Genomic DNA, 17674 nt, shown 5'->3' with positions numbered 1-17674 from the left:
TTTTATATGATCTCACTAATATGAACTAATTATAATAACTAGGCTCATGGAGTTAAAACCTAGAATACAGGTTTCCAGGAGATATAATGTGGGCAGAAAATGGGAAGTGGATTCTTAATGTACACAAAATTTTTAACTAGATTGAATTCAAAGGTTTGGAAATGGTAGAGGTGATGATAACACAATATGGTGAATGTGATTAATAGCACTGAATTATGTGTGTGCTTGTGGTTGAAAGGAGAGGTTTAGCATAGAGCATGCCACTAGGAAAGCTAGAGGATAAAACAGGGGGCTGGATAACACAACGAATCTTGCGGTGGATAATGACTGATTAATTAGTGCAAATATAATGATGTCCTTTCATGAACTAGAACAAATGTATGTCACTGTTAGAAGGAGTTAATGATAGAGTGACATATGGGGAAAATGCACCTACTTTAAACCATGGATTATAGTTAACAGTAATGTTTTAATATCATTTCATCAACCATAGCAAATGTACTACACCAATGCTAAAGGTCAACAATAGGGGGAGACAAGGAGTATAGGATGTGCTTTTTTTGTTGTTGTTTGAATAATGAAAATGTTCTAAAAAGTGAACCACTGATTGCACACTTTGAATGGATTGTTTGCTGTGTGACTATAGCTCAATAAACTTCTGGGAAATAGAAGAGTGCGTGTAGAGTTGGGGGAGGTAAGCGAGAGAGCATCCATCCATTAACCAGGCAAGGCAACACTGGTCGGCACATACAATATTCCAATTATGTCCTTTGGGCTAAATGTAACACATCTGCTCTTGTTTAAGTGGTAGGTGGTTAGGGATGCTGTTTTTGCTTTTGGCAAATCAATAAAGAGGAAATTTCCCTCTTGTGAGGGAGGGGATCTGTCAAATTCTAGGACTGGGACTTGATTCCTTTGCAGCTGGGCAGCAGTTAGGAAAGAAGGCGGTTACTTTTGAAAAGAGACTCTTCTGTGCTGCCTACCCCTGGTGTCCATCCACATAGGCTCCATGAGCCTAGTTATTATAATTAGTTCATATTAGTGAGATCACATAAAAGGACAGGTGGGGGAGGTGAGGACGAGAGCCTCCGGATGTGGGCCCCTGACCTCGGGGCGGCTGCAGATCAGGGGTGAGGACTGAGGCAGGTGGAACATAAGGCAGCTGCATGGTCACTTCCCAGGTGACTTCTCTCAGGGCAGGGCAAACTGTTTCCCAAGAAAAAGCTGGGGAAACTGTTACCATGGTAACGCACCAAGTTCTGAAGTGATAGAATCCGGTAAAGCTCTGGAGAGCAGAGGGAAGGCGGTGGGTTAAGCACACGTGAATAGTTAATGCTAGAGGTTGGGCTTTTCTTCCATTCTTTTTTAATGTATGATCTAAATATTGAGAAAGAAACAGGAGAGAGAGAAAGAGAGAGGTAGAGGGGGAGGGAGGGAAGCAGGAAAGGAGGGAAGGAAAGGGAGGGAACGCAAGCATAATTTGTTCAAGAATTTTCTCCTTTTGTAGCAAGTAAGAGCTACCTGTGGAACTGGTGCCGAGAGAGGGAGGATTATTCTCTATGATTTTGACCTTTATACTCTATGAAGGTTGATGGAGGGGTTGATTAAATTACTCTGGATTTCTACTGTCGATGAGCACATCTGTAATGTTTATTGTTACCTTGGGTAATTGGGTTATCAGTTTAACAGAAGATTTATACCATTTTGTTTACAATGGGATGCTATTAATGTCATATCGAAATAGTGAGCTATGATTGTACATGTGCTTGATGTCAATAATGGAATTAATTATAGGCTAGTTCTGCCTTTAAGACAATACAGCTTTATTCTGAATAGTAAAAAAAAAAAATTTCAGGAGCATAATTGATGGAATTCTTAGAAGTAGCTATATTAGTTGTTGTGTATCATAAGCCTGTCCAGTGGACTGTTAACTCCCTCACCCCTCTCCCTTTGTCATCCTTGTCTGGTAAAACCCCAGCTTAGTTCCACCCAACCCCCAGCCCACCAGGTGCAGGATGAATGTGGTTTGAGAAAAGCACATAGCCAGGTTGGTCCCAGTCTGGTTTATAGCCTTGCTGAGCTCCCTCACTGCCAAGGGCGTTAGGAGCCACTCCTGTCACCTCAGTCTTCCATGCTCCCAGAGAACTACCCCTCCTGTCTCCTCGCACCGCCAACAGCTTCTCCTCATCCTCAGTTTCAATTGATGATTCAGTTTCATTTGCGAAGAAAATAGTAACCATGAGAAAAGTATTCATTGTCCCACACCTCAGCTTCTAGCCCATTCCGTCGGTGGTGGCGTAAACTGCCTCACAGCCATTGCCATGAGGTGCATTGCCCCTCCTCCTGCCTGAGTCTGTGACTAAATCCCATTTCCCCAGAACACTCACAGCCATTTCAATTCCATTCTCTCAGCTACATCCACCTTTTCCTTTCTCCTGGATCATTTTCATCAGCATAGGAACATGCTGTTTGATCGCCTAAGTTACGTACAAAAAGCAAATGCCAACTTCTCTTGACCCCGACCTCCACCTTGCCCACTCTCCCTTTGTAGCAGAATTCTTCAGAGCTCCCTATTCTTGACCCAGCCCCTTTTCCATAATCCCATGTTCTCTTGGACCAACTCCATAGAAGCTTTTACCCATAGGACTCCAGAGAAATGGCTCAAATCGAGATCATCCGTGAAATCCGCATTGCTAAATCCAACAACCAGGTTTCAGTCTTTCTCTTACTTGGTCAAATAGCAATATTTCATGCAGTTGATTAGTCCCTCCTTCTTGAAACACTTTCTTCACTTGGCCTCTGAGCCACCAATCTCCTGCCTTTCCTTCCACCTCACTCGGTCTCCTTCTCAGTCTACTGTGTTGACTACTTCTCTTATTTTCAACCTCTAAATGCTGACATGATCTTATTTCTTCCCTTGGGCAGATGCTCTGATTACTCCCACATTTCTGTCTCCAGCCAACTTCTTCCCTCTGAACTCCAGATTTGCGCATTCAACTGTCTCCGTATTGTTTTCACTTGGGTGTCTAATAGGCATCTCAAAATAGAGCCCTTCATTACTCCCCTGCCAGTATTAACCCTCACTTCTCCCAGTAATATCCATCCAGTAAATGGCTCTGCCATTCACCTAGTAGCTCAAGACAAAGCACTTGAAGTTGTCTTTGACTTCCATCTTTTTCACATATTTTATGTTCAACCTGCTATTAAATTCTGTGTTCTAACTTCAAAATATATCCAAAATTCAGCCACTTCTCAACTCTTGCACTGCTATAATCTTTCTTCAAACCACTACCATCATCTCTTGCCTGCATCCTTTCAATACTTTTTATCTGGTCCTCCTACTTCTATTCTTACCACATCATAATCTCTTCACACAATAGTCCGGGGGTTTCTTTAGAAACAAAGTTGGATCATGTCACCCCTGCTCAAAACTCTCTAGTGGCATCTGATATTACCAGGGTTAAAAATCCATATTCCAATCATGTCCCTTCCTGCTCTGGCTTCTGCCAACCCCCCAGAGCCCATCTCTTACCACTGTTCCTCTCTCTCACTCACTGGCCTTTGAGCAGTTCTTTGAGCACATCACTCTCACAGCTCTAGGCTGCTAAACTTCTGGAACACTTTTCCCTTAGATACTCACATAGTTTATACCCTCATTTTATTGAGGTCTTTACTGAAATGTCTGCTTCTAAGAGAGACTTCATCTGGTCACCTGTATTAATTTGTTAAGCTGTCAGAATGCAACATACCAGAAATGAAACAGCTTTCATAAAGGCAATTTAATAAGTTACAAGTTTGCAGTTCGAATGCCATGAAAGTGTCCAAATTAAGGTACTAACAAGAGTTTACTTTCACTCAAGAAAGGCTTATGTTGTCTGGAACACCTTTGTCAGCTGGGAAGGCACGTGGCTGGCATCTGCTGGTCCCTTGCTCCTGCCTCTGTTTCCTGTTACGAATCCTCACTTGGCATCTGTGGGCCTTCAATTAGCTGTTCCAGGACAAAACTCTGGGTTTCATCTCTGAGCTTAGCATCTGCTGGGGCTGCAGATTTCTTTTCTTCAGGTTCTGGCTATTTCTGTGAGTCTTTGCTTTACCTGGGCTATTTCTGTCTCGATCTCCCAATGTCTATATCGGGTCTCTCTGTTGGCTTTGAAGCAACTGTTCTCCATGCGTCCACGTCTGGGTCAGCTCTGTCGTTTCTTCAAAATGTTTCTCCTTTTAAAGGACCCACTTGGAATGGGTGGGGGTCGCATCTCCAGCTAAGTAAAAGGTCATGCCCACAATTGGGCGTGCCACATCTCTGTAGAGACACTCCAATCAAAAGTTTCCACCCTACAGTCCTGAATCAGGATTAAGAGAAATGGCTGCTACCTGATGGTAGCAAAATAATATGAATACACCAAATGAATCTGAATGTGAGTATGGTTGAGGAAGAAGGCCTGGGGGCATGTATGAAACCAGAAGGAAAGATAGAGGATAAAGACTGAGATGGTATAATTTAGGAATGCCTCGAGTGGACAGTGATGGTGATTAAATGTACAAATATAAAAACTTTTTTTACATGAGGGAGAACAAATGAATGTCAATATTGCAAGGGGTTGAAGATGGATGGTACACAGTAAAACGTACAATCAGCGCAAGCTAGGGTCTATAATCAACAGTAACATTGTAATATGCTTCCACTGAATGTAACAAAGGCATTAGGCCAAAATTAAATGTTTGCAAACGGAGAGCACAGGGGTGGGGTATGGAGTCTGGGGAAGAAAAGGAAATGTCTATTTACTTAAGTTGGATTCTATGATGTGCGAATTTTTTGGTTGAAAATGAACAGAGAAACAGGTGCTGAGAAAATGTGGAAAAGAGCCACACTTATTCAGTGTTGGTAAGGAAATGAGAGGCACAGCCCCTCTGGAGGACAGCTCAGAGAAGGCTGGGGTGGGGTTGCCATATGATCCTGCAACCCCTTTGCTCAGCATATCCCTGAAGGAACTGAGTGTGGAGACATGAATGGACATTTGCACACTGGTGTTAAAGAAAGTGGCCTAAGGGTTCAAGGACTGAAGAATGGAAGGGGGAACTGTGGTGTGTACATACAAAGGACTACGGTGTGGCTGCAAGAAGGAATGAAGTTGTGAGGTATGCAACTAGGTGAATGAACCTTAAAGACAGTATGTTGAATAAAATGTCAGAAACAAAAAGACAAATATTTCATGCCTCACTCATATGGATTAGCTACAATATACAAACTCAGAATTGAAGTCGAGAGCATGGGTTATCAGGTCGGGGCCTATTGTAAAGGGTCCTAGATTGTGAGCTCTTATAGCAGTCACTATATTTAGGACTTAAAACTAAAATTTCTAAATTCTGAGATATTGAGTTGTTTGTATATAACCTGATTGTTCCCTGAAACTAAAGGTATTTATGAGACTCAGAGTTAGAACACTGAAGCTTTGAAAGTCAGCATTACCCCATTCAGCAACTGTTTAAAAAGGTGAAAAAGCAATCAGACTTTGGCTAGAGATATGAATGAAGACGATTTGGATAGGACTAAAGTAAATCAGAATACTGGGTAAAGGATGATCTGGCACATGTTTTCAGACTTCAACCTCTGTGTGAGACTAAAGGCAGATGTTATTTGGTGCAAAATTTATATTTTGAGTAGCACAGTATGTAATTTAACTTGGACAGTAATGTACCTGAACACCATAATTACATGGAATCTTGAATAGGGCGTAACATCTTGTTGGTTTGCACAGGCTAGTGTGATGCCCTGATATATCCCAGAGTAATTTGGGCAGAGAATAAAAAAGCATGCTTGCCTTTCATGCAGGAGACCTGGGTTCAGTTTCCAGACCATGCACCTCCCCCCCAAAAATATTTGCTAAGTCCCCTTCAGGGACTGGGGAGAAAGGAGGAAATATTAACTTTTCCCATTTGGGGAATTCCTGATATTCTTGCAAGCTATGGAGACAATTCAATAGGCTGAGCCCTCAATCTTGGGGGTCACCCCTAAGAAGCTTATTCCTGCAAAGGAGAGGCTAGGCCTATGATAATTATGCCTAAGAGTCACCCCCAGAGGGCCTCTTTTGTTGCTCAGATGTAACCTCTCTCTCTAAGCCAACTTGGCAGGTGAACTCACTGCCCTCCCCCGTATGTGGAACATGACTCCCAGGGGTGTAAATCTCCCTGGCAATGTGAGACCTGACTCCCAGGGATGAGCTGGGACCTGGCATCATGGGAATGAGAAAGCTCTCTTGACCAAAAGAAGGAAGAGAGAAATGAGACAAAATAAAGTCTCAGTGGTTGAGAGATTTCAAACAGAATAGATAGATTATCCAGGAGATTATTCTTAACATTATATAGATATCTGTTTTTAGTTTATGGTGTATTGGCATGGCCAGAGGGAAGTACCTCTGTTCCAGCAGCCTTGATTCTTGAAGAAAACTGCATAACTATATAGTTTTTACAATGTGATTGTGTGATTGTGAAAACCTTGGGTCTGATGCTCCTTTTATCCAGGGTATGGACAGATGAATAAAAAATAATAAGGCTAATAAATAAATAAATAATAGAGGGAGATAAAGGGTAAAAAATGGGAAGATTTAAATACTGTGGGACAATGGGCGGAGTAAGAGTATGATATGTATATGTTCTTTATTTTAATTTCTTTTTCTGAAATAATGTTCTAGTTTATTCTTACGAAAGAGAAGGAAACCATTTGCTCAAACTCTGGCTATATCCTCCTATTCCTTTGATTCACTGCATTTTTCTTCCCTCCTCTGACCTTTGGTATAAGTGAGACTTGGCAAAAGTTATGAGGAAAGGGCTACCCCCACTCCTCAGCCTCAATGAGCAAATGTTCTAAAAGTGATCATGGTGAAGAATACACAAGTATGTGATGATGTCATGTGCCGATGATTGTATAATGTAGTTGAACTGTATGTGTGTGGATATTTCTCAATAAAATTTTTTTTAAAAGAAAATAAGCGGCTGTCCCCACAAGACAGGATCAGGATTAAAAAATGGCTTTTCTGGGGTACACATCCCCCTCAAACTGGCACTCGCCCTATGTAAATTTTTCCAATCCATCTTCTTTGCACTGTCTTACATCTGTTTGTCTCTTTCTCATCTGCCACTACAATATAAGATCCAAGAGTGGGGACTTTGTTTCTCTCGTTCATTGTATACCTGGAGAAAGGACTATGCCTGTTGCATTTATATAGTAAAAATCGGTCACATGAATTAATGAATGAATTAGGAGTGTAGTTCCTCATTCTACCACACCTCATCTTCTAGACTATTCTCATCAGTCAGATACTGTGTTGTGATCTTCCACCCACAGGGTTGTCTATCTCAGCTGTTTTTGTGATTCCAGTCCCACCATGGGGTTAGAACAGTCCTAGCCTGGTGTGGTACCCAAAGAGGAAAGATCAGGTCTAGTGGTGTGCATTCCTACACTCCTTTGGCTACAGGATGCTATTGTTTTGCATGGGTTCCAGTCCCCATTGACCTGTCTTCTGAGCAACTGTCAAGCAAATTCCCTCATTGAGGCTGAGGAGTGGGGGTAGCCCTTTTCTCATAACTTTTGCCAAGCCTCACTGATACCAAAGTTCAGAGGAGGGAAGAATAATGCAGGGAAGCAAAGAAATAGGAGGGGATAGCCAGAGTTTGTGCGAAGGGTTTCTTTCTCTTTTGTAAGAAATTAAGATTTTCAGAATTTAATAATGGGGACAGCCAGAGCTGCTTTTGAAGCCCTCAGGCAAGCACCCAAAGACAAAAGAACTCTGAAGGAGCTAATTCTAATAGACTTGCCCTCTGCTCAAAACAAGAGTATCTGGTTGCTTTGCTTTCACCAACTTCAAAGCTGGGAATATTTCATATGGTAAAATCTCCCTTGCTCCAGGTAGTTCAAGAGATGACACTGAAGAGCAAAGCAGTGATACATAATTCATTTTTGTCCTGGCTAGGAGCTTGGATCTTCTGGGCCTGATGGAATTTTGCTGCAGAAGTTAGCTGAGAAATACCAATCAGTCTCCCTAAGAGAACCTTTTATCAATTGCTCCTTGGAGTGAACTTCTAAAGGCTGAATCAGCCCAGTTCTTGGCAAAAGCTGAGACACAAGCCTTAACAACTTATCTGTGAAAACAACTGGGAATGAAATAGAGGAACAGAGTGGCAGTTGTTTGGTTCCATACTCACAATGGAACCCTCCTTGATAAGTAACAGCCATCTTATTTCTTTAATTTTTCCCATTTTAGCTCAAAAATGAAAAGAATGCATAGTTGGTATAGCAAACTGTTGGAATCAGAAATAATTTGGTTTTTATTACTGTATCTCCTTGACTAAGTTCCTTAACTTCCCTGAAGCTCATGTCCTCATCTTTAACATTGTCACCTGCCCTCATGGTGGTATTATCAGATTGCAATGATGTCATTAAGTCCTAAGCACAGAGTCTGTCACATAGCTCATACCTAAAAGTTGGTTGTGTGTGCTAGCAACTGTTTCTGCAATAGTGCTGTGTAACCAACGACACCCAAACTCAAGAGTTCATGATGATTCACATTTATTTACTTCTTCAAGAGCCCCTGGGGTGATTGTGTTATTGTGGGCTTGGCGCACAGCTCTTCTTCAGCCTGGGCTTCAGCTGGCCTGGGTTCCAGGCTGCCAGTTGAGTTTAGTCTGTTCCACATGCGTCCAGCCCAGGGCCAAGGCTCAGACGTAGCAGTTAGCTGTGCTGCCAGACAAAGGTGGTGGACTCTTCTGCAGGATGTGCTCAATGATCAATTCTTGAGACAGCCGGATGTCAAAGAGAGAAAAACCTTATTACTAGGTGTGTAATAGGAGAGCAGATTGTGTATTGGCCGAAAATCTGTCTCTCTGAGTTTAGGGTGTTCAAGGTTTTTATGGATTTTAGCAAGGGGAGATGAGTTATTTACAATTTCAAATAGCAAGTTCTAAGCAGAAAAGGAAACAGAGTTATCATGATCATTTTGATAGGAGAACGTAATTGGAAAAGAGGAGAGGCTGAGTTATCATTTCAATAAGAAGGAGACAGTTATCTTTTCAATACCAGAGTCTAGTTGATACAATTTATAAATGGAACTAGTTAATGGCTGACTTCAAATCTTTCATTAGCATTAGGGCCTTTACCCTACAAGTTACCTAAAGAAAATGGTGGGATAAAGGGAGAAACAGCTCTTAGAATCACAAAGACACAAGATAAAGGCTTTTACAATCATTTCAGATATCAGGGTAGCTGAATTACAGTTTAGGGATTTTAGGTATTCCCCTCTGTCTACGTCAATGTACCAGAAAGCAAAAAGGAATATATATGTAATGATTCAGTAATCAAAATCATCCCTTAAATCCTAATTTCCCAGTTACACCTGGCCCATACTCTTGTCATGGTGGTCCCAAGCACTGGAGCCAAAAGGCACAAATGCAGTTTTGGTTTCCACTTACATCACATCTGCTAACATCCCATTGATCAAAACAGGTCACATGGCAGCCCTGACATCAGTGGGATAAGATAAATTCTACCCACAGTAGGAGGGGAAAGGAAGTGAGAGTTCACCGATCGGTTATTGCAGCTATCACACTACAATAATAGTGTTACATATAATATATTGTCATTATTATTTATTTGCCAATTATATGCCAGAAACTGCCTTAGCCACTCTACCAAACAAGGTTAACTTTTTCCTAGTCATGTATCAATTCTGACTTCAGAGATAATGACCTCACTTGCACAAGTCCTTTCCATCAACCTAGGAGTAGACAAATCAGACACTAAATGAGCAGCCAAAAGCAGCTTGTGTATTGCTGTGCATTGACTGACCTATTTTCTGGTTTCAGGACCTCCTTGAACATCTTTGGGCCTTGGTTTTCCTAATCTGAGAAGAAAAACTTGTTCTCTTTAATTCCTCCCATTTTAAAAGTTTTCTTAAGCATTTTCCATAAATGGATGGACTTTTGTTTCAAGCATTTTAAGTAAAAACGGAAAGCATTCAATGCAGTCCATTGGCATTCTTTTGAACCTGAGCTGGGATCAAATGTTCAGTTCAGTTCTGCTACAAAATAGCTATAGAAGAAATGCATTTTGTTGGCCCCTGCTGTGATGGAATAAACATCTTGAAGAAGACAGTCCAACTTAAAACCAGGCCTCCTGCCTCAGGCTTGCCCTCAAAGAATTATAAAATGGAGCACACTGGGAGGAGGTAAGGGAGCTGGATGTGAGAAATGAAAGAAAAAAGAAGATATTTGTCCGATGTTATTTGGCAATATGATCTACTCACTGTCTCTCCTTCATTTTTAAGGGCTGAGGGTAAGAGGACAAGGCCCCTGAAATAGCTCAGATGGCGGCTATCAAACCTACAGAAGCATTAAATGGAAGATTGTCTTACAAAGTTTGGTCATGTTCTGTTCTGCAACTCCACTAACAAATAGACAAGAACAGATGAGTTAAAGCTACAATGTGCTGACTTTAATTTGGACATACAGAGAATTTTCCCATTTTATAGGGTTGATAAATATTGAAATATCTTGAGGCTTATTGACAACTTGTCTCTTCAAATCTCTTGGTGGGAAGGTGTGAAAGAGGGAGAGAAATGAGACTCATATTTGTTGTAAACAAGGACCGGGCAGTCCCATATATGTCATCTCATTAAACATCACAAGAACCAAGCCAAGTAAATATTAATATTCTTATATATTCAGATAAGAATCCGGGATTGTTTGAGTTACCAGTAACTCAAGGAAATGCTACTAGGAAATGGTAGCATTGACCTCAAACCTAACCTTTGATTTTTCTACTGTACTACATTTTTTATTTAGCCTGGGCAGGCACCAGGAAGCGAACCCACTGTACTACATTTTGGTCTTTAAATTTAAGATATGCGCATAGATTTGGAAAGTTTTATTACTTATGGCTAAAAGCAGGGATACAGACTAAGTTAATTCTCACAAAGACCCTTTTTTTTAGTCCCAGATATCTGTGAGTCTACACTATGCAACAAATTATTTCCTCTGCAACTGTAAAACTTAGACCCATATTATCTATGTATTTTTTCTTTGTTTTTAGCTCCTCTGCTGCCTTTCATGGCCACTTTACAAGTCTTGATTGTCAAGCAATTATTTTCTTTTTCCAGTTTGTCTGGAAGATGGAAAACCCTGGGAAAGGAATGTTGTGCTTTTGATACAAGGCACATGAAATATCTGTAATCATGGATTACATTTTTGTACTCAATAAATGGCTGAAAGGAGTCCTGCGATAGGAACTTTTAGAAGATAATTGAAAGTGTCAACTGAATAAAAAAATTATGTACTTACTCCACCTCAGCAAACTGTGATAAATAGCCTATTGTCTGCAGAGTTTGCCTGGCATTTTTTTTTTTTTTTTTTTTGCATTGTAAAATTATGTTAGTCCTTGTCGCTGAAGTTTTGGTTAACAACTTTAGGAAACTCATTGGACTACAATTCATCTTGTAGATGCCAGAAACAGTGAACTTACCTGGAAAACAACAAACTTTAATAATTTGAAACTTCAGTTCATTTCTACCACTATTTCAGGAAAAATAAATGCATAATCTTCACCAAATCTATTTGGTTTAAAATAAGGTGTCTCATTTCTGAGAAACAGCTGGCATTTCTTTGTCTGAATAATGAAATGAGAGAAAAAGCATTTGTTCTTCACTATTGATGTTTTCAGTAGTGTTCTTTGCATAATTGCTTTGGTACAGAAGAACCTCATTAAAATGGACAATCAATAGCAGCAATACACTTTCTAAGTGGACAAAACAAAATATAAATTAAAACTTCCTATTAAACATCAACCTTAGATGGTGCAGCCCGACCAAGAAGGATTAAGCTTGTTTTAAAAAGTGCATCATAAAAAAAAAAATACTAAAAGACTATGGAAATAAATAGAGATCGAATCTTTACATAAGGCTGGGATGAGAATTTTCTAAGCTCAAAAGCAGTGAAAGAAATAACAAGGGAAAAGATTAGTAGATTTTCTACATAAAAATTAAAATTTCTCCCCAAATTGCTTAAAAAGCAAATAAACTAGGCTTGAAACAAGAGAAGAGGTCCTATCCTTAATATAAAAAGAACTCATGTCAAAGGGCAGTAAAAGCATGACGTTCCCAATAAATAAAGGGAGGAAGGAACAAAGACAATTTATAATAGAGGCATATCAATGGCTAATAAACATCTGAACGTTTTTCAACCTCATTCATTATCAACTAAATGAAAATTACAATAACAATGAGATGCTATTTTTAACCTCTCAGATTAATAGAACCATAAAAAATGAGAATATGCAAAGCTAGAGATTGAGTGCAGTGACAAAGTCATACTCAACACAGCCGGAAGGAATATAAATGGTTCTAGCCTTTAGTTAAGAAAAGTGGTATAGAGTTCAGAAATCTTGAAAATACTGGTACCCCTTACCTCTGAAATTCTGAGTTTTAATGGAAATGATCTGAAACTAAGAAAGAGTTTTAAGCCTAAAGAAGTTCATTGCAAAGCTGTGTATATTATTACATTTTATAAATTGTAATTTATAAAAGAAGGGTAATAGTAAGCAAATTAGAAGGGTAATAGTAAGCAAATTAGAATAAAATAAAATATACCCATTGAAATAACTGTGAACTATTTTGAATAATATTGTAAAATACTTAGGTTTTCATGTTAAATATAAAATTAGAGTATAAAATTTTTATATGTAGGACAAAATCACAGATGTAAAATATGCATACAAAATGACTGAATGGATTACAATAAATTGTTAACAGTGCTTTTCTCCGGTAGGTAAGATTATGGCTATGGTGAGCCTATAATTTATTTTCCAAGTAGAGACACTTGGGAGACTAATGGTGGGGCTGGATCAATAGTTATAAACTGAATTGTTTCTAGCAAGCCAGCATCTGCAATCACAATAATTATGGGAGCTTGTTCCTCTATTTTCTCAATTTCCTGCATAGAACATGAATCATTTTAATAATGTAAGAATCCTTTTTGTAAAAGAAAATAAGACTTGCCTGAAAAATACTTATGGACTGTCATGTAAAGAACTCTGCTATTGTGCTTTGCTGTTGGAAGAACGTTCTCTGATAAATCCTTTGTAATAGACATTTGAGTTGTGTTCAATAAACTATGGTTGAAAGGATCCTCATTGGAAATCTTGAGAAATGATACGGATATAAATGATGATTAATGGAAGAGCGCAGCAAAAATTCATTTGAAAGAAGACGGTGATAAGAAGTGTGGTCTGGAAACCGGTATGAGAAACATGAGGGGAATGGAAATGGAAAGGTTTAATGTTGGAGATGCACAAACTAGGCCAGAAGGAGAGCCAAGGAAACATGAAAACTGTTTGAACATTTGCAGAGTCCTTCGCCATCAACAGGGAATTGACTGAATGAAGGTATGACCAAACAATGGAACACTGCTGTGCAGCCGTTAAAAGGAATTAGTGATATACATGGGCATAATCATATACATAAACATAGGTATATATATATATATATGTAGGTGGGTAGATATAGATAGATTGATAAATAGATGACAGATGGATAGATACATGGATAGATGATAGATGATGGATGGAAAGATGGAAGGATGGACAGATAGATAGATAGATAGGTTGACACACTGACCTGGGAAGATTATCCATAATACAGTTTACATGTGTCCAATCTGGCAGCCTCTTGGCCAGAGAAAGCCTGAAGAAGCGTGCCATTTCTTCTGCATAGTTCTTAAGAAATTTGATTTTGTTGCCAACATTGAAAAACCGGGAGTTACATATAAATCTGCATTTTTGGCTTCTCTTGGAAAATCAGAAGACTTGATAGCCCTGGGTCTGTATGCCTATGGGCAATGATCCCCAGGGGAGGGGACACTGCTGCACCCTCCAGACACAGCCAGCCACTCCGGTTTCCCCAGTCCCACAACTCCACATCATCTTCCTTCCCACTTGGTTCTTCCATTCACATCACCTTCTTACCTGCTGTTCTCCTTTGAGTTTGCAACCCTTGATGAAGTGCCTGATTTCATTTTCCTTAGAAAGCAAATAAAGCATCTGGGTATTTTCATAGTTATCTCTGCAAGGTATAAAGGAAAAATCAATTTGCAAAAATAAGATCAAATTGTTTATAGTGGTTATCTCTGGTGGGTAGAACTAAGAGAGGAGAGGAGTGGAGAAAAAATTGGGGGTTCTTACTTTGTATAAGTTTATAAAGCACTGGGTTAAAGAATAAAGTTTATTTGTTTCATTTTCTAAGTTGAATAACAACAACAAAAAATTAAATTAAATATGACCTGTCCAAAATGTTGGACAGAACCCCTTCCCCCATGATGTGGCCAACCCATAGCAAATATTCCAAGAAGCTTACCCCCAATGCATGCAGCAGTTGCAGGATTGTTCCTACATCTGCCTTCTGGCAACTACATTCCTGTGACAACCCCCTTACCCAATATTCACCCTCTGGCAGTTACAACACTGCATGACTGCACGGCATTTAACTTTTAAGTCCTACCAATGAAGACTTGCCAACTTCCAACTTAGCCCCCTGCTTCCAAAACCAACCAAAAGAAACCTGCCAACTTCTCTCTCTCCAGCTAGACAAAGAAAACTCACCACCTCCCTTTCCCTCCTTCCCAACAACCATCCTAGGTAAGCTGAATCCTGCCCCGCACGCCCTCCCTCAGCTCGGTGCTGCCGCCATCTTAAGCGTCAGTCCACCTGGGCATAGCCTCACAAATAAAGCTTCTTTAATTGAGTTTTGGTCTCTTTTCCTTCTTCCTGATCAAAAAACCTATCACAAAGTATTAAAAGAGAAGCACATGGGGAAATTTGAGAAATAGGAATGGATATATATTAGAGAGAAATGATTGCATTACTTATTCTTTATATTTCATATAAGAATATTAAGATTAGTCAATATTGTTATATAAATTGTATATTAAAATAATAGACTCAAAGAAAAATGTTTTCAAATGAAAAATTATACATTTGAAGAGAGCAAGAAAGGAGGTGTAGTCAGGGATCCGCAGGAGGGCAGGCTTCCCTGGATGAAACCACTACGGCTTCCCAATAATGGAATTGCTGGTTTTTTTGCAAGAGGTTAAATTCTCTGTCACTGGAGTCCTTTGAGCAGGGACTGTGTGCCCCATCAGAAGTGTTCTTAGAGAGAACCAAAAGCTGTCTAAGAGAGACCGACTCTGAGATTCGGAGTTCTTTGGAAATGTGATTTATGCACACACTCCAGCCCCTGACTTTTACCCAGACCTACCCTGGGGATCCAACCAAGGGATGGCAGAGCTGCCCGGGTAGATGGCTGCTGGAGGAGCCCCAACGGAGCAGCGCATGTGCATGCAGGGGGAGCAGAGCTGAGACCACGCTCAAGTACTGCCTTCTATTGCCACGTCATTTTCAAAGTGCTTTCACATACCTATGTAAATTTAAACTTCTTACATTGTTGCTATTGAAAACAGAACATACCCAGAGTCTCAGAAGTCTCTTCCTCTTCCATTCCAATCGTAACTCCCTGTTTCCTTCCCCAAGAAACCAGTATCTTTATTTTTTATTCATTCTGCCTGATTTTACATCCTTATAAATGGAATCATGCAGAATGGGCTCTCTTACATCTGGCTTTTTCCACCCAACATAACGTTCATGAGATTCATCCGCATTATTACTTTATAGCATTTAATTCTTACAGAAACACCAGGAGTAAGGTCAAAAAGTGATCAACAATGTGCCACCGAGATAAGGAAATAAACCCAGAGAGAGTAAGTGGTTCGCTCAAGGTCGGATAACCAGTAAGTGGGCAAGCAGAGCACCTAATCTCCTGGCTCCAGGTCAAGCCTTCCTTCCCCTCCACCATGCCAGCACCCCAGGGAAGCAGAGCTTGATGGGAACAGTGGGGGAACCTGGTTTACCCCTATGCCGGCTCTCCTACTTGCCCTCTTGTGACTCTGGTCAAGTCACTCACCTTCTCTACAACTTGAAGATCCCCTTTGTAAAATGGTACCTTGTCATTGGCACCCTGTGTGTTAATGTTAAGAGGATGAACAAATGATTCTGGTTGTTTGTTAGGAGACAATGTGATCAGCAATGTACGGTTTCTAGTATAGTGCATTGTGCTTTTGCAGCACTTCATAAAGAGCAACTCCACCTGGCTCTGAAAAGAAAGCCTCTTACCAGGGAAAGGTTAGGTTTTGACATATAATGTAGAATGCATCAAGTTGGAATGCACCGAGCCATCTGATGCTACCCTACTGGAAGGGAAGTTTTGAAAAAAATCAATCACCTGGGCATTTCCAAAGTAGGAGTACTTGCTGTTATATAAATGTCTTAGATGGCCCACTGTCCTCCTGAGTGTGACCTGAGAGCTCAGGCTGGGGGTAACTCCTCTAACTGGCTTTTCTAAGTGTTTCTCAGACCACCATTTGCTCCAGGCTTTGGAGATTGATACAAAAGTGTCAGCTGACATGCATACGAGCACTGGTGAATTTGCAACAATCTCTGGGACAGGGTAGCTTTGCTGAGAGAGAATGTAAAAGTCATCCAGCTGGCAGAGTAAGCTGAGAAATCCATGCTCATCTACCTTGGTTTGTTGTTTAAACGCTCTCTGGGGTGTTACTTCTGTTTCATTGTGCTCTCACTGTGAAAGTCCTATCTCCTAAATGTTAGGTTGCTGAGCCATAAAAAGATGTAACGTGACCTCAACAAGCAGACAGTGTCAGTTGTTTTGTAATAGTGTGTAGGTACAGATTTAGCTGTTGGGAATTCTGGAATGGATTTCTAAATGTTGTGCCATTCTTATCCTTTAATTTGTAATAGTTACAGCTATTCTTTATTGAGCACTTAGTATGTGTCAAGCTCTGCGTTAGCTTCTCTTTTGGTATTTCATTTAATCTTTACAGTAAAACCCATAAGGCAGAAGTTATCACCTTCATTTAACAGATAAAGGAACTCAGGTGTATAAAGGTTAAATATATCCCCCCAAGTCAAATAACACATAGAGTTGGGATTGGAGACTAGAGCTGCCTCATTTCAAAGCCAGTGCTCTTTCTTTTATTCTGTGAATAAAGGAGTAAGGAGGCTTTAATGTTAAAAGTCTGAAATGTGGGGCCCAGAGAGGAGATGGAATCTGACCTAAGTAGGATACATGGTCTATGAGAGTGGGTACCATGGTTTCCCAGAAGTCTTGATGAATTTACTCTTTAACAGTGTCTCCCCTGGCTGGGCTCCCCCCACCAAGAAGAGGTCAAGGACCCTGGTGCTGACCCTGGACTTGGTCTTTTCAAATCCACTCCAGAGGAACAGAGGCTCTTTTCAGATTTGTCTTCCACCATCATATTGAGCTGCTCTTGCTGGTACCTCACAGTTGTTTTTTCAGCATAGTAGTTCTGCTCTACTAAAACATCCATTCCACGTATGAATATTTTAAATAATAGTATTAAAATAACCAAAAATACACACACGTCTCTGAGGGTGAAACCCAGGCGTATGGAAAGGAGTGAGAGGAAACATAAGCATGTCAGTTGCTAATGTGCTTGCGAAGGTGCTGGCTCTCCTTTGCCTTCGGGAGCCACTTATGTCTTTATACTAACATGTGTCTGAACCTGGCATTAATAGCTAAATTCATTCCCTGACTTTTATTTATGG

General features: G+C 40.2%; 1 long non-coding RNA gene across 1 annotated transcript; it reads left to right on the top strand.

The window, feature by feature from the left end:
- The first annotated feature begins 1258 nt into the window (after nucleotides 1-1258).
- Nucleotides 1259-11422, top strand: LOC143651668 (uncharacterized). The gene is made up of 3 exons (XR_013160120.1): nucleotides 1259-1341; nucleotides 9856-10217; nucleotides 10317-11422. It is a non-coding gene; the product is annotated as an uncharacterized LOC143651668 (long non-coding RNA).
- The last annotated feature ends 6252 nt before the right edge of the window (nucleotides 11423-17674 follow it).

This window comes from Tamandua tetradactyla, chromosome 12, assembly GCF_023851605.1.
Source record: "Tamandua tetradactyla isolate mTamTet1 chromosome 12, mTamTet1.pri, whole genome shotgun sequence".
Lineage (NCBI taxonomy): Eukaryota > Metazoa > Chordata > Mammalia > Pilosa > Myrmecophagidae > Tamandua > Tamandua tetradactyla.
Note: the sequence above shows the minus strand (reverse complement) of the source record. Positions and strands in the feature narration are given on the sequence as shown.